Consider the following 22,962-nt stretch of genomic DNA (forward strand, 5'->3'; position numbering starts at 1 on the left):
TCACGGGGCACCCCTATAGCCATAATTCCTATTACAGCCTATGATAGTGCCTGCTGCGCCCAAAACTCCAGTGCTGGATTCCTCGTGTGGTGCTTACCCATTTCTAGTTAAAGTGCAGGGTCAGATGTCAGTGCAGGGTCAGCTGGTGTCAGTGCAAAGTCTGTCGGTGTGGGGTGAGTTGGAGTCAAATGGTGCCAGTGCAGAATTGGTTGGAGTTGGATAATGTCAGATTGGAGTCAGTTTGGAGTCAGATGGTGTCTGTGTCTGATTCAGGCTGAAATTTCTTGTTCTGTGAGACCAAATTAAGGTCCGTGTTTGAAAAACACGGAAACAATCAGTTAAATAAGCCACTAAACAGAAAACCACTAAACAAAGGACAAAAGGCGCATTCTTGTTTTCTGTATCTAAAATCTTCTCATTTTCTCTAATCACAAGAAAACAGTCCACAAGCCAACTCCTAGGAATAGATGCCTATTACAAAGTGTGCAAAATGCATTACGACTACATGTGATCTTTATAAACAGCTTTCTGGAGTGACTTCAGAAGGGAGGGAGGGACTTTCCAAATAATAACAACCAGAAAGGGATTAAGATGAAATGCGGCCCTAGACAAGATAGCACTTTTTGCCCAGCGCTGATGATCACCGGCCTTTTTAGTTAGATTTGGTGGGGGCTTGCATCCACTGGGCCCCTAGACTCACTCCACGCCCTAGTCAGCTGCCTAGAATTGCCTTGTGGATGATCCAGTTCTGATAACTGCTCATTGAAATGTAATGCTAACTCACGCTAACCGATGCCTCTACGGCTCGCTGCTATCTATCTATGTCTCTGCCTATGTCTTCTCTCTGAGCCAGATGTATTGTGCCAAAAACAATTCCGGGCATGACCCAGTCATGCTTGGCGAAATAAAATTTTCTGATTCTGATTCTGATTCCCTATCTGCATCACATTACTTTAACCACTTGACCTCCCACAGGAGTATCTACATTCCTGAAAATCACCACTACAGCTCACAGGCGCGTAGATACTCGTCTATTGCCGCTACGCACTCCCAAGCGTGTTCTCGACGCCAATTGTTAGAGGTGAGATCAACACAGTTCCTATTCATTGATCTAAGTCCTTGTGTCAATGATCGCCGACATCAATGAGATGCTTGCGGTCATTGTAATAACGAAAAATAACACAACCACAAATTACTTCCTGTGAAGATAATGAGTGAGGACCTCTTGTGGCCAAATGGTAAAATTACACCTACGTCATTTTTTTTTAATAAACAGACCTAAACATACATTTAAAATTAACCCCTTACTTCCTACACTCTTAGTTACTCAAATAAAACTTTTGTATAAAAAAAACATGACAATTAAAAAAAATACATAAATAGTTACTCAGGGTCTGAACTTTTATTAATATGTCTGTAACTTTTTTAATATTAACTCATGAGGATATATTACAGTTATCTTTTAAATTATGGGCTTGTAATAAGTAGAAGCAAAACAAAAAAAATGCAGCTTTATTTCAAAATAAAATATTGGCACCATACATTGCACTAGGGTAATATTTTAAACGTTGTAATAACCGGGACAAATGGGCAAATAAAATGTGTGAGTTTTATCCACAGTAGAGCATTTTATTTTAAAACTTTATTGGACGAAAACCAGAAATAATGATTTTTTTCAATTTTTTTCTTATTATTCACATTAAAATGCATTTAGAATAAAATAATTCTTGGCATATTGTACCACCCAAAGGTATATATCATTTTGTTGTGATTAGTAGTGATTAAGTTATTGGCAAAAGGAAGGGAGGAGCGTTGAAAGGTGAAAATTGCTCTGGTGTTTAAAGGACCACTGTCGGAAAAATATTAACATTTAAAATATATATAAATATGTACAAATAAGAAGGACGTTTCTTCCAGAGTAAAATGAGCCATAAATTACTTTTCTCCTATGTTACTGTCACTTACAGTAGGTAGTAGAAAGCTGACAGAACCGACAGATTTTGGGCTAGTCCACCTCTCCATAGGGTAGTCTCAGCATGGCCTTTATTCTTTATAAAGACACTCCCTAAAAAAGATTTATATAAAGATGATGGCCAGTCTCCCTGCTAACCGTACACTTTTTTGACAGTGGGACGTAGCAAGTGCCATTCACAAAGTGCTTTTGAAAATAAAGAAATAACTGAGAATCTTTCAAGAGGAGATGGGCTAGACCAAAACCTGTTAGTTCTGTCAGATTTCAACTACTTACTGTAAGTGACAACAACAGAACATAGGAGAAAAGTAATGTATGGCTCATTTTACTCTGAGAGAAATGCACTTCTTATCTGCATGTTTAGATATATTTTAAATTTTAGGATTTTTGCGACAGTGGTCCTTTAAAGAGACTCCGTAACAAAAATTGCATCCTGTTTTTTATCATCCTACAAGTTCCAAAAGCTATTCTAATGTGTTCTGGCTTACTGCAGCACTTTGTACTATCACAGTCTCTGTAATAAATCAATGTATCTTTCCCTTGTCAGACTTGTCAGCCTGTGTCTGGAAGGCTGCCAAGTTCTTCAGTGTTGTGGTTCTGCTATGCACTCCCCCCTCAGGGGGGAAAGAAACACACAAATGATCTCTTGAGATTCAAAAGGAATGCTGTATACAGCCTGCTTGTGTATGGATGTATTTTCTATGTGTGGACATACTGTACATCAACCTACTTCCTGTTTTGGTGGCCATTTTGTTTGTTTATAAACAAACTTTTTAAAACTGTTTTTAACCACTTTTAATGCGGCGGGGAGCGGTGAAATTGTGACAGAGGGTAATAGGAGATGTCCCCTAACGCACTGGTATGTTTACTTTTGTGCGATTTTAACAATACAGATTCTCTTTAAAGAGAAACCGTGACCTAGAATTGAACTTCATCCCAATCAGTAGCTGATACCCCCTTTTACATGAGAAATCTATTCCTTTTCACAAACGGATCACCAGGGGGGCTGTATGGCTGATATTGTGGTGAAACGCCTCCCACAGGAAGCTGTGAGGACCATGGTCCTGGCAGTTTCCTGTCCGTGAACTTTGTTGCATTGTGGGAAATCGCTGTTTACAGCAGTTTCCAACTGCCACAAAAACAAGCAGCAGCTACTTCCACTGACATCACCTGCCTGCAGTAAAAATGTCACCATGTGATAAATGTCAGAATGTAAATCAGAGAGAGGAAAGCTTTTACAATGGGCAAACACTGACTAAATCATCGATACATAATTATTGTAAAATTGAAGCACTTTTTCTTATTACATTGTTTTCACTGGAGTTGCTCTTTAAGGGAAAAAAAAACCTTAGGTGAAGTGGTTAAAGCCAATGGGTACTAGTTTAAAAATAAAAAAGTCGGATACTCACCTAAGGAGAGGGAAGGCTCGGTCCTAATGAGCCTTCCCTCTCCTCTCCCGGTGCCCTCGGTGCTGCGCTGGCTCCTCCGTTCGCGTCCGCCGCCGCAGGGACTTCAGAGGTCTTCGGGAGCACTCGGGCTTCCGAAGACGGGCCGCTCCATACTACGCACGTGCGAGTGCGTCAGAAAGGGCGCTCGCGCATGCGTAGTAAGGAGCGGCCCGTCTTCGGAAGCCCGAGTGCTCCCGAAGGCTTCCGAAAGCTCCCTTCAGCATGCGGAAGTGGCAGTATTTGACCGAACTGGTCGAATACTGCCACGGGGGATCCTGCGTGGGACCGGGCACCGGGAGAGGAGAGGGAAGGCTCATTAGGACCGAGCCTTCCCTCTCCTTAGGTGAGTATCCGACTTTTTTATTTTTAACCACTTTACCCCCAGCGGTACGAATTTCTCCGCCCCTTTTTTCCCCCCTAAAAAACCAGGGACGGAGAAATCCGTACCTTCCGCGCTACCGCCGCTGTCCGCGCTCCCGCCGCTGTCCGCGCTCCCGCCGCTCGTGCGCGCGCACCCGCCGCTCGTGCACGCCGCCGCCCGCTCGCCCGGAGATCAATGAACGGGAAAATCCATTCCCGTTCGTTGATCTAGCCCCCGCAATGATCTGCTGCTTCTTTCAGAAACAGCGAGATCATTGTGAGTCTCCCAGCCTCCTACTGCTTCCTGTAAGCGTCCTTCCGGACGCTTACAGGTCGCATGTAAACAAACACTCTGTGGCCATCTTGTGGCCAAATAGTAAACTACACCCTAAAAGCATTTTACATATTCAAACATTACATTTACACAATAAATTAACTCATTACCTCCCACACTCCCCAATTTTTTTTTTTTTTTTTGTAATTTAAAAAAAAAAAAGTACAATAAAAAAAAAAACATAAATAGTTAGCTTAGGGACTGAACTTTTTAAATATTTATGTCAAGAGGGTATAACACTGTTACTTTATAAACTGCGGGCTTGTAATTAGGGATGGATGCAAAACTGAAAAAAATGCACCTTTATTTCCAAATAAAATATTGTCGCCAAACATTGTGATAGGGACATAATTTAAATGGTTTTATAACCGGGACAAATGGGTTAATACATTTCATGGGTTTTAATTACAGTAGCATGCTTTATTTAAAAACTATAATGGCCGAAAACTGAAAAATAATAATTTTTTCCCACATTTTTTCCTATTTCCCCATTAAAACACATTTAGAATAAAATAATTCTTTGCATAATGTCCTACCTAAAGAAAGCCTAATTGGTGGCGAAAAAAACAAGATATAGTTAATTTCATTGGGATAAGTAATAATAAAGTTATAGTCGAATGAATGGAAGGAGCGCTGAAAGGTGAAAATTGCTCTGGTGGTCAGGGGGTAAAACCCCTCAGTGGTGAAGTGGTTAAATTGGTAAACACTCACTTTAAAGTGTACTCGAGTCAAAGCTCAGGTCAAAAAGTAAAGGCTTCATAAACCATCCTCCGGTCCTCTGTTGCTGAGCGTGGACCCCCTGAAGATTTCCGACAAGGACTTGTAACCACATCGGGGCCACACTCCTCTTTAGGCATGTGTGCAGCCGTATTGCTCCTGTTCGAGTACGGCGTGTCTGTGCAGTAAGGCATGCTCAGCACAATTTTAACAGACTAAAGGTGGCCATCAAAAATTAGATTCTTTGGACCATCGATTCTCTGATTCAATCGTAATATCAATCGCCTCCATCCATTTTGCGGATCGACTCCATTAATCTGATTGAATTGGATAGAAGCTATCCTTCCGTTAGTGGGGCAGAACGATCGTTTCTGATCAATCACCCAAACAGTCGTATAGTTAATGGCTACCTTTAAGGTGGCCACACACCAAACAGTTTTTTTTATTTCTTTTCAATTCAAGGATTACATTCAATTTTTCTGATTGATTGTAACATTTGAAAAATCTGACCAATGTACCACCAAAATGTGTTCAATTTTTGCCAGAAAATGGCTCGGGCAAAAAATTAATCAGACAAATCCACCACTCCTGCTTGACTTATATAGAAAAAAATAGTGTATCCGATCAGATTTCTTGCTCAAAGAAAGAACAAGCTTTCGATCTTTCGGGAAATCGTTTTTACTGAATAGCCATAGAATCAGATAATGTTATTGTATCAAATGTAGCCATCCTAAAAGTAAACCTGAGGCAGGGGACACACTTGACTGTTTTCGTACGCGTTTTCTGCACAGAAAAACTGAGAACTGATGTTAATCTTTGGGCTAAATCACACTTATTACTATTTTTGCATGCAGAAAAAAAACGGACATTCTGCATCACGATTCTGCACATTTTGTCAGTTATTTCTATCAATTACATTAGCTGCTGTGAAAAAAACGTGCAGGTTTTTCTGCTTAGAAACACACTTGGTGTGCAGAAAACATACGCAGAAAAACGCATGCAGAAAACTGAAAGACAAGTGTGTTCCCTGCCTGAGATGAAACAAATGCATTTATATTTAGGTCTCGTTCACATTAGGCGCGCTGAGAAATGTGTAAAAGCGCATGTTAAAAAACGCATGTGCGCTTCAGTGCGTTGTGCTGTGTTTTTTAAGCCCGTTTTTCTTATTGTAGCAGTTGTCAATAAAGTTTTGTTTTCATAAGTAAATGTATTTTTTTTTCCAATTAGGGTAAAAAAATGCATTCGCTTCTACGCACTAAAAAAGGGGACCCATTCACTTGCATGGATGTGCACTTTACAGCTCAATGCGCAGAAATGCATGCAACACTACGTTTTTGTAACACCTGCTCAGTGCAGCGCATAGATGTGAACGAGGCACATTTAATTATATGGGAAAATCAATACTTTGCAGAACGCACAGGGCAAGGCGTTCTGAAAAGCGCACAGAAACGTACCAGATGTGAACGAGGCCTTACCCGGGGATTCCTCCAACCCCCTTCAGAATGTGGGCTCCCTCGCTGTGGCCCGGGGCCGTTCCGATCACGTGCTGGCCAGCCCGTCACTTTATTTAGTTGCGCTTCGTAGACCATGTGCTGTGCAGACACAGAATGCTCCCTGCCATGGGAGCGCGACGGGACGGCTGTGCGACGAAACACGACTGAGGAGAGTTACGAGCTGGCCAGAAGGCAAATGAAGCGGCACAGGAGATGGCGACGGAGCCCCGGGTAAGTATAAATGCATTAAGTTCTTTAATCTCAGGTTCACTTTAAGGCTGGTTTCACAGTGGGACGTTACAGGTGCACGTACGCATGAAAAATCAATGGGCTGTTCGCAGTGCCCACGTTGCGTTACAGTGTAACGCTGCGCCATAATATAACGTACTGCATGCAGTACTTTGCAAGCGGCAGAGCCACGTTAGACTGTTTGCACATGCTCAGTAACGTTCGGGAGGAGCGGAGAGCGGCCAGGCACATGGCTAATTAATATTCACTGCACTCAGTGACGTGCAGTGTTTACTTCCTGGAGCGGCCGCTCTGTGCGGCGATTGGCCGGTGGGACCACGTGATGCCGCATGCGTCCAAGAGTGCGCATCACGGCATCACGGACGCCAGAGTGAGCTGCACAACGCGGCTCACTCTGACGTCCAAAGCAGAGAGCACCAGGCGTTGCAATAGGGGCACGTTGTGCGACCATAACGTCCCCTAAAACGCAACGTCCTGGTGTGAAACCAGCCTTAAACATGGAGCTACCTAAGAAAATGAAATGCCAGTTAATCTATGGTCAAACAGGAAACAATCATAGTTGTGCCCACCCTCTGATCTCCAATGCTCAATCTCTGGGGTGGGGGTTGCAAATCTTGTAAGAAGCATGCCTCCCCATGCAGTGAATCTGTGTCAGTGGTAGTAGTGGTGGCAGTCAGATCAGTAGTTATAGCTACACAGTCTATAGGTGGCTTATCGTGCACTCGGCCTTATCTCAACAGTAGTTCACAAGAGGCCATAACTGGATTTATCAGGCCTACAGACCAGACAACCACCAGAGGGTGTGTCCGCCAACCCGTATATGATATACAAACAATGAAAATAAGGAACAACATGCATGGAACCATGTGGTTGTCCCATTTAAATTGACTTTCAGGTAAATGTAATGAATATACGTTCTTATTAAAAGCAGTCATCAATCATTTCCCTCGGAGTCTCAGCTTAGGAGGAACTTCCCTTTGTAGCATTGCTAAAGTTTGTTTTGCTGCAGAAGTGCGGTTTTATGGCTGGTTAATGAATACAGAACCCATCCTAAGCTGTGACACGCCTTCTCTGTACACAGACGAATGTGATCCACAAATGCGTTTCTAATGACTGGCCATGTCTACAGTGTAGATCTATAGGAAGGTAAACAGCAATGACTAATCCTGCTGAGAGTCCTCACTAAACCGGTCACTGATGTCATCCTCTGCATTGTCCTATAAAGGTGGCCATACACTGGTCGATTTGCCATCAGATTCGACCAACAGATAGATCCCTCTCTGATCGAATCTGATCAGAGAGGGATGGTATGGCTGCCTTTACTGCAAACAGATTGTGAATCGATTTCAGCCTGAAACCGATCACAATATGTGGAGCTGCCGCCCCCTCCCTTCGCATACATTACCTGCTCCGGCCGGCGCGAGTCCCCTGGTCTTCTTCTCCGCTCCGGCCCCGACACGCACCAGCTACTGAACTTCCTGTCCAGGGGAAGTTTAAACAGTAGAGGGCGCTCTACTGTTTAAACTTCCTGCTGGTACAGGAAGTTCTGTGTAGCTCTGGAGCCCGAAGACCAGGGGACTCGCGCCGGCTGGAGCAGGTAATGTATTACCGCTGTATTGCGTTGGTCGTCGGGCATTCGAACGCCGCTAACGATGCGCTCCCGACCAGCCGGCGGCCAAGAAAAATCTTCCGCACGGATGGGTCGACGGGAATCGACGGCAACGATCGATTTCAGACGGAAATCGATCGTTCTGTCAGCGGTGTGCGCGGCGATTTCACAGCCGTTTCGATCACTGTGATCGAAACGGCTGTATATCGGCGGGAAAATAGTTAGGTGTATGGGCCCCATAAGGCTAGGTCCACACTAGGTCCGTTGCAGATCGGATCCTTTTTAAATGGATCTTTTTTCTAAACTTTTTTTTGTTCCCTCCCCCGCCTAAAAATGCATTTTTGGTAACATACGTTTCCAGTCCATGGAAACGTATGCAGAGCCGTGGGGGGAGAGGGGGCCGCCATGCTGGAGGGGTATAGCAGGCAGGACGGGTGGCAGCGGTTGGCAGGGAGTAGGGACGTCCCCCTCCGTCAACTGGGTCCCCAGTCCCTGCTACCCCCTCCAGCTAGTTTGCACAAAAGTAGTTACAATGTTTGTATGCGGCGAGCGGGGAGCTTACCTGCTCTCTACCTCCACTCACCGCATCACTGCCTGCAATGTTGTCCTCTATACTTCGGAGAGTGGCATTGCAGGCAGTGACGCGGCGAGTGGAAGTAGAGAGCAGGTAAGCTCCCCGCTCGCGCATACAAACATTGTAACTACTTTTGCACAAACTAGCTGGAGGGGGTAGCGGGGACGGGGGAAACCTGCACCTGCGCAAGAGGCCAAACAAAAGTTTTCCACAATGCAACAATGTTCACTGACAGCAAACTGTCAGGACCATGAGCATGACATCACACTGTGGGAGGGGTTTCACCACAATATCAGCCATACAGACCCCCCTGATGATCTATTCCAGAAAAGGTAAAGATATCTTGGGGGAAAGGGTGTATCATCTACTGATTGGGATGAAGTTAAATCCTGGATTAAAGTTCCTCCTTAAAGAGAAATTCTGACCAAGAATTGAACTTTATCCCAATCAGTAGCTGATATCCCCTTCTACATGAGAAATCTATTCCTTTTCACAAACAGACCATCAGGGGGCGCTGTATTACTGATATTGTGGTGAAACCCCTCCCACAAGAAACTCTGAGGAACGTGGTACACCTGGCAGTTTCCTGTCTGTGAACCTTGTTGCATTGTGGGAAATAGCTGTTTACAGCTGTTTCCAATTCCAACTGCCAAAAAAGCATGCAGCAGCTACATCACCTGCCAACAGTAAAAATGTCACCATGTAATAAATGTCAGAATGTAAATCAGGGATTTAAACGATTTTACAATGGGCAAACACTGACTAAATCATTTATACATAATTATTGTAAAAATGAAGAACTTTTTATTACATTATTTTCACTGGAGTTCCTCTTTAAGGATTGGATCCCTGCAATGGAGGGGAGGACATACAAACCTCTGCAGTGAAATCTCAACCTTGTAGGAGGACAAGAGACACAAACTACTGAAAGGAACTCTCACCATTTTTTTTAGTGGCACCGTCACCAGAGAAGGATCATCCACAGGGCAATATAGGCAACTGCCTAGGGCCTAGTGGGCATCAAGGGGCCCAGCTACCTCTTTCTTGGGCCACTCTCCCACCTCAGCTTACCAAAAAGACCATAGGAGGGAGCGAAGGCTAGTACCTTGGACCCCATTTCATCCTAATCCTTTTCTGGCCGACACAAACTACTGCAGGTATCATTTTATGAGGGGCAGAGGCCCAAATTACTGTAGAGAAAGAACACCATAATAGGAGTGGAAGAGACAAACTACTGCAGGGAAATTTCACAATTTTTGAGTGGAGGCAACACAATCGACTGCAGGGAAAGTAAGTGTGTGTGTGTGTGTGTGTGTGTGTGTGTGTGTGTGTGTGTGTGTGTGTGTGTGTGTGTGTGTGTGTGTGTGTGTGTGTGTGTGTGTGTGTGTGTGTGTGTGTGTGTGTGTGTGTGTGTGTGTGTGTGTGTGTGTGTGTGTGTGTGTGTGTGTGTGTGTGTGTGTGTGTGTGTGCCTGCAGTAGGATGTTATAGGAAACAGCCCTCACTCCTGATTGGACTCACAACAGTGGTTAAAAATATTTCCATATGTCTCGGCAGGTAAAACAATTCCCATATATGTGTTTAGCTGGAGTGCCTTTTCATCTGTGAGCTTCACATGCTGAAATACTTTGCATTTTATTCCCTCAGACGTACAAACTCAGTAATTGGATTTATTGTTACCATTTCCAATGCTGCAGATGTAATCTCAGTTCTAATAGATAATTTCTTCCTGAAACTCCCTTCTCCTCCCATCTGTACCAGAACCTGTTATTGTATGCATTGCACGTATGGCTGACCACAGAGTGACCCTGAAAATAGCTGTGAACATTAGCAATACATGGAGTATTTAAAGGTAGTCATCCCACATATACAGTGGTGGCACTGCCCCTCCCCCCAGGAATCATTGCCCCCCCCCCCCTTCTTTCCAGGCTCCGGCAGCGTACAGTGAACAGGAAAGGGTCTGTAAGAAGCTCTCCATATCAGCCTGAGTCTATGTAGGCGTTAAATAAACCACGGGTTTTATCTATGTGCCATAAATGCCTCACAATCCTTGCAATATCTCTTGTAATAAATGTATCTGGATGACACATATATTTGCAAAAAAATCTCTCTACCTCCTGATTGTATGTTCTAACACTTTCAGTCAACAGGAATAGAGTCTGAAGAATGCTTACTAGCAGAAAGCTTACTGTTTTTCTTTTAAATTGGCCAATAAAAGGTATAATCCTGATTAAAAACTTCCTGTCTGTAAAATACAAGCTCTAGTCTGCAGAAATGCTTGGCTACTAAGATAAGGAATTACACACACAGTGTTTCTCTCCATCCTGTCTCTCCCCCCTCCCCTTGCTTGTAAAGTCGTCAGACAAAGGCTGGGGGCTGGAATGATTTGTCTGTGACCTATCCACACAGGAGCAGCTTGCTAGCAAGTAAGGATTCAAGATTGCCAGCCAACTAGCCAAGTACATCTGTAGGTAACTTTTCTTCCATATTAGCACCATCATTTGGACAATCTGACTGCTCAAAAGCCTCTGAGTTATGCTTACGATTAGTTCCTATTATTGCTGAACTAGTTAGCCTTAATTGTATCACCTGTGACCTGAGTTAGGCAAAAAATATCTAAAGCTTGCAATACATACTTTGATTTTAATAGCCCAAATGGGCTGCACCAGCCAACCATCATGCCCCTTTTTGTGCCCCCATAAAAATTGGAAGCTTGAGCCGCCACTGTACGTATAGCCGGAGTATTGGAGAAACTGTCAGAAATTACACATTTCTGAATACAGAAACTTTTACATCCTAAACAACCAACATCCAAACAGAAAAAAACAACCTAGGATATGCACTTCATACTGAGGAATAGAGATTTTTTAATTGGTGGGCAATCTCTAAGCAAATGCATGGCTCACTTGTAATGCTCGGCATACATGGGAGTTGTGCAGCCTTATCAATCGAGCCTGATGGCTCGATTGATAATATCCGACAAGTCCGATGACCTGCCGAATAGATTCTCCGCTCGATCCCCTCTGGTAGACAATAGCGGGGTATCAAGCGGCTGATAAAGAACACTGGCGGGGACGAGCAGGGATCGATCCGCGCGGACGAGCGGGGACGCGGCGGGGGTCGATCCGGCGGCTAATCGGCCGCCGGATTCGACCCGGTATGCACAGCATAAGAGGGATAACTGTGCAGGTCAGGACTCTGCAGTCTTCCTATAGGAGGGGTAACTCTGCAGGTCAGGACTGTGCACTCTTTTTATAGGAGGGATAACTCTGCAGGCCAGGACTCTGCACTCTTCCTAAAGGAGGGGTGACTGCAGTCTTCCTATAGGAGGGGTGACTCTGCAGGTCAGGACTCTGCAATCTACTTATAGGAGGGGTAACTATGCAGGTCAGGACTCTGCAGTCTTCCTATAGGAGGGGTAACTCTGCAGGTCAGGACTCTGTACTCTTCCTATAGGAGGGGTAACTCTGCAGGTCAGGACTCTGTACTCTTCCTATAGGAGGGGTAACTCTGCAGGTCAGGACTCTGTACTCTTCCTATAGGAGGGGTGATTCTGCAGGTCAGGACTCTGCAATCTACTTATAGGAGGGGTGACTCTGCAGGTCAGGACTCTGCACTCTTCCTATAGGAGGGGTAACTCTGCAGGTCAGGACTCTGCAGTCTTCCTATAAGAGGGGTAACTCTGCAGGTCAGTACTCTGCAATCTTCCTATAGGATGGATAACCCTGCAGGTCAGGACTCTGCGCTTTCCCTATAGCAGGGATAACTCTGCAGGTCAGGACACTACACTCTTTCTATAGGATGGATAACCCTGCAGGTCAGGACTCTGCACTCTTCCTATAGGAGGGATAACTCTGCAGGTCCGGTCTCTGCAGTCTTCTTATAGGAGGGGTAATTGCAGGTCAGGACTCTGCAGTCTTTCTATAGGAGGGGTAACTGCAGGTCAAGACTCTGCAGTCTTCCTATAGGAGGGGTAACTCTACAGGTCAGCATTCTGCAGTCTTCCTATAGGAGGGGTAACTCTGCAGGTCAGGACTCTGCAGTCTTTCTATAGGAGGGGTAACTGCAGGTCAAGACTCTACAGTCTTCCTATAGGAGGGGTAACTCTGCAGGTCAGGACCCTGCAGTCTTCCTAGGAGGGGTAACTCTACAGGTCAGGACTCTGTATTCTTCCTATAGGAGGGATAACTCTGCAGGTCAGGACTATGTACTCTTCCTATAGGAGGGGTAACTCTGCAGGTCAGGACTCTGCAGTCTTCCTATAGGATGGATAATCCTGCAGGTCAGGACTCTGCACTCTTCCTATAGGAGGGGTAACTCTGCAGGTCCGGTCTCTGCAGTCTTCTTATAGGAGGGGTAACTGCAGGTCAGGACTCTGCAGTCTTTCTATAGGAGGGGTAACTGCAGGTCAAGACTCTGCAGTCTTCCTATAGGAGGGGTAACTCTACAGGTCAGCATTCGGCAGTCTTCCTATAGGAGGGGTAACTCTGCAGGTCAGGACTCTGCAGTCTTTCTATAGGAGGGGTAACTGCAGGTCAAGACTCTGCAGTCTTCCTATAGGAGGGGTAACTCTGCAGGTCAGGACCCTGCAGTCTTCCTAGGAGAGGTAACTCTACAGGTCAGGACTCTGTATTCTTCCTATAGGAGGGATAACTCTGCAGGTCAGGACTCTGCAGTCTTCCTAGGAGAGGTAACTCTACAGGTCAGGACTCTGTATTCTTCCTATAGGAGGGATAACTCTGCAGGTCAGGACTCTGTACTCTTCCTATAGGAGGGGTAACTCTGCAGGTCAGGACTCTGCAGTCTTCCTATAGGAGAGGTAACTCTGCAGGTCAGGACTCTGCACTCTTCCTATAGGAGGGGTGACTCTGCAGGTCAGGACTCTGCAGTCTTCCTATAGGAGGGGTAACTCTGCAGGTCAAGACTCTGCAGCCTTCCTATAGGAGAGGTAACTCTGCAGGTTAAGACTCTGCAATCTTCCTATAGGAGCGGTGACTCTGCAGGTCAGGACTCTGCACTCTTCCTATAGGAGGGGTGGCTCTGCAGGTCAAGACTCTGCACTCTTCCAATAGGAGGGGTGACTCTGCCGGTCAACACTCTGCACTCTTCCTATAGGAGGGGTAACTCTGCAGGCCAGGACTCTGCAGTCTTCCTATAGGAGGGATAACTCTGCAGGCCAGGACTCTACAGTATTCCTATAGGAGTAGTAACTCTGCAGGCCAGGACTCTACAGTCTTCCTATAGGAGAGGTAACTCTGCAGGTCAGGACTCTGCACTCTTCCTATAGGAGGGGTGACTCTGCAGGTCAGGACTCTGCACTCTTCCTATAGGAGGGGTAACTCTGCAGGCCAGGACTCTGCAGACTTCCTATAGGAGAGGTAACTCTGCAGGTCAAGACTCTGCAGTCTTCCTATAGGAGAGGTAACTCTGCCGGTCAACACTCTGCACTCTTCCTATAGGAGGGGTAACTCTGCAGGCCAGGACTCTGCAGTCTTCCTATAGGAGGGATAACTCTGCAGGCCAGGACTCTACAGTATTCCTATAGGAGGAGTAACTCTGCAGGCCAGGACTCTACAGTCTTCCTATAGGAGGGGTAACTCTGCAGGTCAGCACTCTGCAGTCTTCCTATAGGAGAGGTAACTCTGCAGGTCAGGACTCTGCACTCTTCCTATAGGAGGGGTGACTCTGCAGGTCAGGACTCTGCACTCTTCCTATAGGAGGGGTAACTCTGCAGGCCAGGACTCTGCAGACTTCCTATAGGAGAGGTAACTCTGCAGGTCAAGACTCTGCAGTCTTCCTATAGGAGAGGTAACTCTGCAGGTTAAGACTCTGCAGTCTTCCTATAGGAGGGGTGACTCTGCAGGTCAGGACTCTGCACTCTTCCTATAGGAGGGGTAACTCTGCAGGCCAGGACTCTGCACTCTGCAGGAGGGGTAACTCTGCAGGTCAAGACTCTGCACTCTTCCTATAGGAGGGGTAACTCTGCAGGTCAGGACTCTGCAGTCTATCTATAGGGGAGGTAACTCTGCAGGTCAGGACTCTGCACTCTTCCTATAGGAGGGGTGACTCTGCAGGTCAGGACTCTGCAGTCTTCCTATAGGAGGGATAGCTCTGCAGGCCAGGACTCTACAGTCTTCCTATAGGAGGGGTAACTCTGCAGGCCAGGACTCTACAGTCTTCCTATAGGAGGGTAGGGTGACCATATTTTGATTTCCAAAAAAGAGGACGATCACAACAGCATGTGGGCGTGGTCATGGGTGGGGCCAAATATACAAGACCTTAGCAGTTTGCTGTCCAACTTCGCGGGCATGGAGGGCAGTTTTTTTTCCAGACCACATGGTGGAGGGCCGACCGACCACAAAATGCAATCAGATTCGCAGAAGATTTCCCCACAAAATGCAATGAGATTGGCAACAGATTTCCCCACAAATGGAATCCGATTGGCAGCATATTTCTCTACAAATGCAATGAGATTGGCAACAGATTTCCCCACAAATGCAATAAGATTGGCAACAGATTTCCCCACAAATGCTATAAGATTGGCAGCAGATTTCCCCACAAATGCTATAAGATTGGCAGCAGATTTCCCCACAAATTCTATAAGATTGGCAGCAGATTTTCCCACAAATGCTATAAGATTGGCAGCAGATTTCCCCACAAATGCTATAAGATTGGCAGCAGATTTCCCCACAAATGCAATAAGGTTGGCAGCAAATTTCCCCACAAATGCTATAAGATTGGCAGCAGATTTCCCCACAAATGCAATAAGATTGGCAGCAAATTTCCCCACAAATGCAATAAGATTGGCAGCAGATTTCCCCACAAATGCTATAAGATTGGCAGCAGATTTCCCCACTAATGCAATGAGAATTGCTCCCACAGGCCACACAGCACCAGCGTGACAGATCTTATCTGGGGTTTCTTCCTGCTCTTGGCAGCCTATGTGTCCCTCACCTTAGCCCTGCTCCCAGGAGTTATCCTGGGGTCCCCTCCATAGCAGCCGGGGACCTGGTGAGGTTGCCAGTTCTGCAACTGCACACAGCCATGCCGCCTGCGCATAATGCTCCCGGCCACACCAGGTCGCCAAATGCTACGGAGAGGACCCCAGAATAACGTCTGGGAGTAGAGGGACACATAGCCTGCAAGGGGCAGGAGGAAGCCCCAGATAAGATCTGTTTGTTTTTTATAAAAAGCCTTGATGTTTCCTTTAAATGCAATGTACCAGTGCTGCAACAAGCTGATTCATTCAGCTAATACCAGCAATGAAAGGGTTACAGGAGACAGATGTGGGCTGTGCTAGCAGCGCTTGCCTGTTCAATGCACAGAAGACAAATGGAGAGAAGAGGTGTCGGCTTACCAATTAGAGTGTCTGTGGTGTCTGCACGGCCAGTGTCCCTGTCCCATCGGAGCTTCAAGAACCAGGATTCTGGGACTGAGCTGAGGGGGACACTTGGCACTCTAGGAGCACACTGCAGACACGAGGCAGGACTGGACTCTTCTGGCAGTCTCTGCCATTTCAAATGAGGATAGGTGCACCACGCTATCTCTGCATCTCCTCACTGGCTGGCTGTGTCTGGAGTGAACCCGACCCGACCTCCTCTGTCCTCCATCCTTCTCCTCCTCCTGGCCAGCGAATTCTCCAGTCCACCCCTGGGCGGAGCAGAGCAGTGCAGCAGGGATTAATTGCCAAAGAGCCGTTTGGGGAGCCGAACATGAGTCAGAAGAGCTGCTTGCAGAGACAGTGTCTCTGCAAGCGGCTCTTCTGACTTGTGTTCGGCTCTCTGTCTCTGCAAGCGGCTCTTCTGACTCCAGTTCGGCTCTCTTTCTCTGCAAGCGGCTCTTCTGCCGCTGGTGTTCAGCTCCTGTTCGGCTCTCTCACCGGACAATTCAAAATCCCAGCCGGACGGCCTGGACAGGTCTGAAAAAGTGGACCTGTCCGGGCAAAAGTGGACGCCTGGTCAGCCTATAGGAGGGGTAACTCTGCAGGCCAGGACTCTGCACTCTTCCTATAGGAGGGGTAACTCTGCAGGTCAAGACTCTGCACTCTTCCTATTAGCCCTGCTTATATGAGAGCTGTCAGATGAACAGTAGTATTCCTAACAATGTTTGTTACAAAGTATATATACAGTATTGAGGATTCAAAGCATTTGTATACTTTTTAAAATGTCTTGTATTGCATTAAACTTGCATCAAGTGATTTTAGCTGTGTTTTAAAATGCAGGCAAGTACCATGATGTATTTTACACTATTTACAATAAGGGCCCGTTTCCACTTGTGCGGTGGTAATCATCGCGGGAAAAATTTGCTTGCGGATGCTAATTTCGCAAGCGGTTGTATGTGAATTTTCATGCGAATTCGCATACGATTTCGCATGGATGACTATGTATGCGAATTTAACCATTGCAGTGCCTGTGTGTTTTTTCCATTGTTTTTATGCAAAACCGCATGCAAATTTCCTATTAAATACATTGTATGTGATTCGCATAGCGGTATGCAAATTCTGATGGCTCTGCTGTGTAGATTTTTTCTGCACAGAAAAATGCTCAGAAATCCTGACAAGTGGAAACAGTCCCATCCACTTGTATTGCCCATGCACATTCACATGCGGGATGCGCATGCGAATTCGCAATAGTGGAAACAGGCCCTAAAAGATGTCCCATTGATTTCTAGCCATACTGGTTGTGCTGAACAGCTGAAGAGTGCTGGAAGTAAATTGAAAGTAAAGTGGAAAAACAACGAGTTCACCACACATGACCATCAGTTGAAACTGACGCTTTTGTGCACCTTGCAGCCTCCAGACTTTGTGAGTGTATCCATTTCCCCTATAAGCTCCTAAACTAACACGTTTAGGAACTCTATAAAAGCGGTATATATTGCTCTGGGTAAAGAGCCCTCTCCAGACCGGGGAAGGGGGAGTAGGTGGGGAATGTATGGAACAGAAAGGAATTTGCATGTTATTATTTTAGCAGCGCAGTGTTTGCACAAGCTAAACCTGCATTTGTTCAGCTGCTGCGACCGCATGAGCTGGGTGAGAGCGGTCGCAAAGTCCAGGAGGTTATAAAGCCATTATCCAGCTGTCACCTGTTGCTAATGGCTGCTAGGAGAGAGCCGAGGATATTGATGAGTGCTTGATGAGCGTATTTGAGATATCTAGCACAGTTAGAGATAAATAATGGGCAATAAAGGGGGCCCGATAGGGATATATGCTGCTGACCAGGAGTGACACTGAGGACATCACAGGCAGCATAGGTGACACACGGATGGCTGCAGTGGCGTAGTAATAAGGGATGCAGAGGTTGTGACCACACTGGGGCCCTTGGACCAGAGGGGCCCCGAGGGGCCTTCCCTTACCCACAGTATTAGCTCTCTATTAAGCAGCGTACCCACCTGGTGAATTTCTTGCCGAACAGCATTTTCAAACGACGTCGCAAGGAGGGTACAGGTGCACGATTGCGTACATCGCCTAGCGTCGTGCCGTTGACGAAGGACCAACGCAGCGGATCAGATCTTTGAGACCCCTGACAACACAGTGCAAAGTACCGCGATCGCGGAAGTCTCGCTCTCGCTCTTTAACCCGCCGACAGGAAGAAGCGCCGCTGACGACTGTCATCAAGTGGACGTCGCAGGAGTAGAGATGGCCCGAACCTCCGATTTTAGGTTCGCGAACCTACCGCAAAAGTTCGGAACCGCAATAGACTTCAATGTAGAGGCGAACTTGGAAATTTAGAAATAATTAAGGTGGCTAGAAAAATGATGGAAAAAATGTTTCAAACGGTCTAAAACCTGGATAGAGACAACACACGTCAAAAGCCGATTGGCCCATGTGGTAAAGCAAGGTGTAAAAAAATAAAGTACACCTAGCAGAGGATGGTTTAGATCCATCAACCTCTGGGTTATGGGCCCAGCACACTTTTGCTGCGCCACTCTGCAGTCTGCTTACATTGTATACAATCTTCAAGTTTAAGAAGGGTACATTAGTTGAAATAGTTACACTACAATCTATGTTACAGCAAGGCCCTAATGACACTTTCTCTTAAGGGGCTATGGCCGCTAGTTGAAGAGATGAGTGAACTGTGACACCACACAAAAAACAAAACAAAACAGCAAACAGAGAAGCTTCCCCATATTGGAGCATTGGAATTTGGTAAAGTCTTAAGCCAATGTGTTGTAAAAGACACAAGTAAGCTTTAGGTTAGCAGGAATGGTTGCATGGCCACCTAGCTTTTCATCCTTCCCAGGCCAGCTAGGCTGACTTCAGCCTATAGTGTTGGTGGAATAGTGGTGAGCATAGCTGCGCTCCAAGCAGTTGACCTGTGTTTGATTCCTGGCCAATGTATGTGAGTTGGCTTTTGACATCCTACAAATCCCTAAGCAAGCTAATTTTTCTCTTGGATATATCACAGCATTGTAGTGTGTTGTGTTGGTGGTATAATGGTTAGGATAGCAGTTCGATTCCTGGCCAATGTATGTGAGTTGGCTTTTGACATCCTACAAATCCCTATGCAAGATCATTTTTCTTTTGGATATATCATAATGGTACATGCTAGGCTGGCTTCAGCATGTAGTGTTGGTGGTGGTATAGTGGTGAGAAGAGCTGCCTACCAAGCACTAGACCTGGGTTCGATTCCCAGCCAGTGTATGTGAGCTGGCTTTTGAAATCCTACAATTCCCTGCCCTATCTATGTGCCTCTGAAGAAGCAGGGAGACCTGCGAAACGGCTTTTAGGCCGACCCTTTCACTGCTTGTTTGTATGCTGTATCCACTGGATTAAAGGAATTGGTTAACTGTAGCCGGTGCCAGATCTGCTTTCATTCTCTTTTCTCAAACATTAACTAAATCACTAGTAAACCACCTGGCCAAGAACCCAGGCACTGGCCACTTCCTGCCACACCGGCCGTCTGTGCTATAGGCCGCACATCTTTTGTGAGAGATTCAGTCTGTGCAACACCCCCTTTCAAGCTGAGCAGCAGGATGATGAAATCTGAGCAGCAGCAGCTATACCCACAGAGCTTGAAACAAAGAGCCCTTTTCCAATTCTGACTTGGCTACTCAAACAGCTCATGTTCCTGACTATCTCAATGTAATTTCCTTCTTCATGTCCTCCCGTTTTCTGAAACTCAACATTGGCAAGACTTTTCACCCCCCAATTCAATACCCCTGACCAACATCACAATCTCTATTGATGGTATTTCAATAACGCCGGTCCCCCAGGCTTGCTGCCTAGGTGTAATACTGGACTTGAGTCTCTCATTAAAACCATACATTAACAAACTATCCTCCGCCTGTCATCTACAACTAAAAACATCTCTCACGTCCGACCATTTCTGACACAGGACACTCCCAAATGTCTGGTGCAAGTCCTGATTATTTCACGACTAGACTACTGCAACTCTCTACCCTGTGACCTCCCCGCCAACCGTTTCGCCCCCTCTTCTGTCTATCATGAACTCTGCTGCAAGACTCATCCACCTATCCTCCTGCTTATCCAGCCCTATCTGTGTCTAGAGGTAGGCTTTAGGAAAGTGATTCTAAATACATCAGTCCACAACTACATCCTGAAAGAGGAGTGTTTACTAAAAGTATTAGAGCTGCTTCTTACCCAATACAAGTTTCCATCTTACTAATCCAGCCAGCTGAATACTGTGCTAAGATCTGATCACAGCACAGTTTGATTTGAAGCTCTGTCCAGCTTCTCTGCTAATGCTGGGAATACACCACGAGATTTTTTGGCAGATAGATGTTTCGATAGATAGTTTCCGACATGTCTGATTTGATTTTGAGAGTTTTTCTGATCAATTTCTCAAAGAAGTGAATGGAAATCAATCAGAAAAATACAATCGGAAAATCGATCGGAAAATCGATCAGACATTAAATCGGCTGAAAAATCTCATAGTGTATTCCCAGCATTATTCCCCTTCTCCTCCTACATTCTGATTAGTAATGCTGTCTGCAATCAGTATGCAGAGACAAGATAGCTGCTCTGTGTGTTCAGTGACGGAGAGAGCCTGAGAAGAGCTGATGACTGCACACATAAGTACAGAGAGTATGAGTCGTCAGAGTCATCAGAGCAGTGGGGGTGAGGAGGGGGAAACAAAGAGACTGGGCAGTGCTAAAAATTCAACCTTACTATAACACCCTACTCTGGTCTACCAAAAAGCACCTCTCCAGTCCCCAGTTTAAACTTCTCACGCTTGCATACAAAGCTATACACAAGCTACCACCTCCATACATTTCCTCTTTACTCTCCAGATACCTCCCCACCCGGATCCTCAGTTCCTCACAGGAGACCCTTTTGTCCTCTAGCCTAGTCACCTCTCACCCTCTCATCCAGGACTTCTCATGGGCTGTCCCTTTCCTTAAAAACTCTCCCTCACCCGATTCGTCATGCCCCAATTTTGGAAACCTTCAAACGTACTCTGAAAACACACCTATTCAGACAAGCCTATAAGTTGCTTTAGGCAGCACTGAAGGCACCCTGCCTCACCCACTAACCCCTGTGTTTCCTTCCCTATTGTTTCCTCCCCACTCCCTGTAGATTGTAAGCTCGCAAGGGCAGGGACCTCCTCCTAGTGTTTCTCATACTGCGTAATTTTGTATTTCGACTATTGAATGTTATGACTGTACAGTGTCTTGTATTTTTTATGTATTATTTGTTCCCCATTACTTGTTTTGTACTACCGTATGTACAGCGCTACAGAAGAGGTTGGCGATATATAAATAAAAAATAATAATACTATAGTCATATTTCAGCACAGTTTCCAGCTGGCTGCATTTGTATAGGAACAACTTTTGCAGCACAAGAAACAGCTAAGTTAATTTTGGTCCCACTACAGGGTCCCTGTAGTCGCCTGATATTTTGCCAGGAAACGTTGGCCACTTGGGAAGGATATTTCCACAGGGATGCTGACACTCTGCAGCAGAATGCAGAATGGGCGGAATCTCATTTTTACAAGCTAAGTAGAAACAATTGCCGACCCACTGATGACCCTATAAAGTTCAAGATGACCAGAGATGAGCTGAGCGTGGCCTAAATTGTGAACACATGCTGGGTTCCGTCAGTTACCTGCAACAAGCATGGTTCTGGCCTAGCCCTGTTCCCTTTCTGTGCGGGGCAGATGCCGCCTCCATGACATAATGCTGAGGAAAAGTTTGTATATAAAGTTTCAAACTCTTCACCGAACTCCCCACCTTCGCCAAGACAGAAGAATGCACGCCTCGTTTGCCATGAGTCACGCCTGCGTGTAGTTCCTCCATCAATCGTGATGGGGTTGGGGGTGTAACAGCTCATGCAGCTGTGACAGAGAGGCTCTGCTCTGGCGACAATGGCAGTGGAGGGTGAGAATGGTGGGAAACTTTCACTTGTGGGATGCTGCCCATTAATGCTACAGTTTTTAGTACAGAACAATTTTAAATGAAATTATTAAGATAGTGTTGTATAAAAACAGAGAATCTGGTGGGACTAATCCATCTTGAACAACCGCATTATCATTGCGGACTAACAGGCCCTGGCCCCTTAAAGTCAATGGGAATCATTTTTTTTTTAAATACTTAAAGGACATCCGAGGTGAAAATAAACTGATGATACAAATAATTGTATCTATCCTCCTTCTCCTAAAATGACTTTTTTTTCTAGATATCCCACAGTTTTATTTTATATTTAAATCTAGTTTTTACGTTTTTTCTGTTTCATTGTCTCTGCTCAATGACACATTCATTGAAGTATGCCAGAGCTAAAATCTATAAATCATTGACCCTTTTTATCTCTATCCTGTCCTCAGAAGCCATTTACTGACAGGACAGTATTTTATGGTTGTAATTACTTATTACTAAGGGTTATGCTATTGTCTGACCCAGACCCAGTCCCGACCCGGACAGAAACGGTCACTTGCATACCTGATTTTTAACTCTTTCGGGCAGAGAAAGAAAAAAAGGAACACAGCCTAGTTATTTGTGTGCTTGGCACTGTACATACACATTTCTATCTCATCATGTCACATGTCACCTCGGTTGTCCATTAAGGAGAGCGAAGGCTCTAGGTCCCATAGAGCCTTCCTGCTCCTCTTGGTCCACGTTCAAGCGCTGGCGCCCCGTAGCAGTTTTCAACCAATTTGGTCAAATTCTGCTCTCTCCGTTGCTTCGGAAGTCTTCAGGAGCCCGAGTGCTCCCGAAGAAGGGCTGCTCCATACTGCGTATGAGTGAGCACTCTCT

General features: G+C 45.8%; 1 protein-coding gene across 7 annotated transcripts in view; it reads right to left on the reverse strand.

Annotated features, from left to right (window-relative positions):
• Positions 1 to 22,962, reverse strand: part of ADD3 (adducin 3) — a 279,712-nt gene that overhangs the window by 200,391 nt on the left and 56,359 nt on the right. The window lies entirely within an intron of this gene.

The sequence above is a fragment of the Hyperolius riggenbachi genome, chromosome 10 (assembly GCF_040937935.1).
Source record: "Hyperolius riggenbachi isolate aHypRig1 chromosome 10, aHypRig1.pri, whole genome shotgun sequence".
Classification (NCBI taxonomy): domain Eukaryota; kingdom Metazoa; phylum Chordata; class Amphibia; order Anura; family Hyperoliidae; genus Hyperolius; species Hyperolius riggenbachi.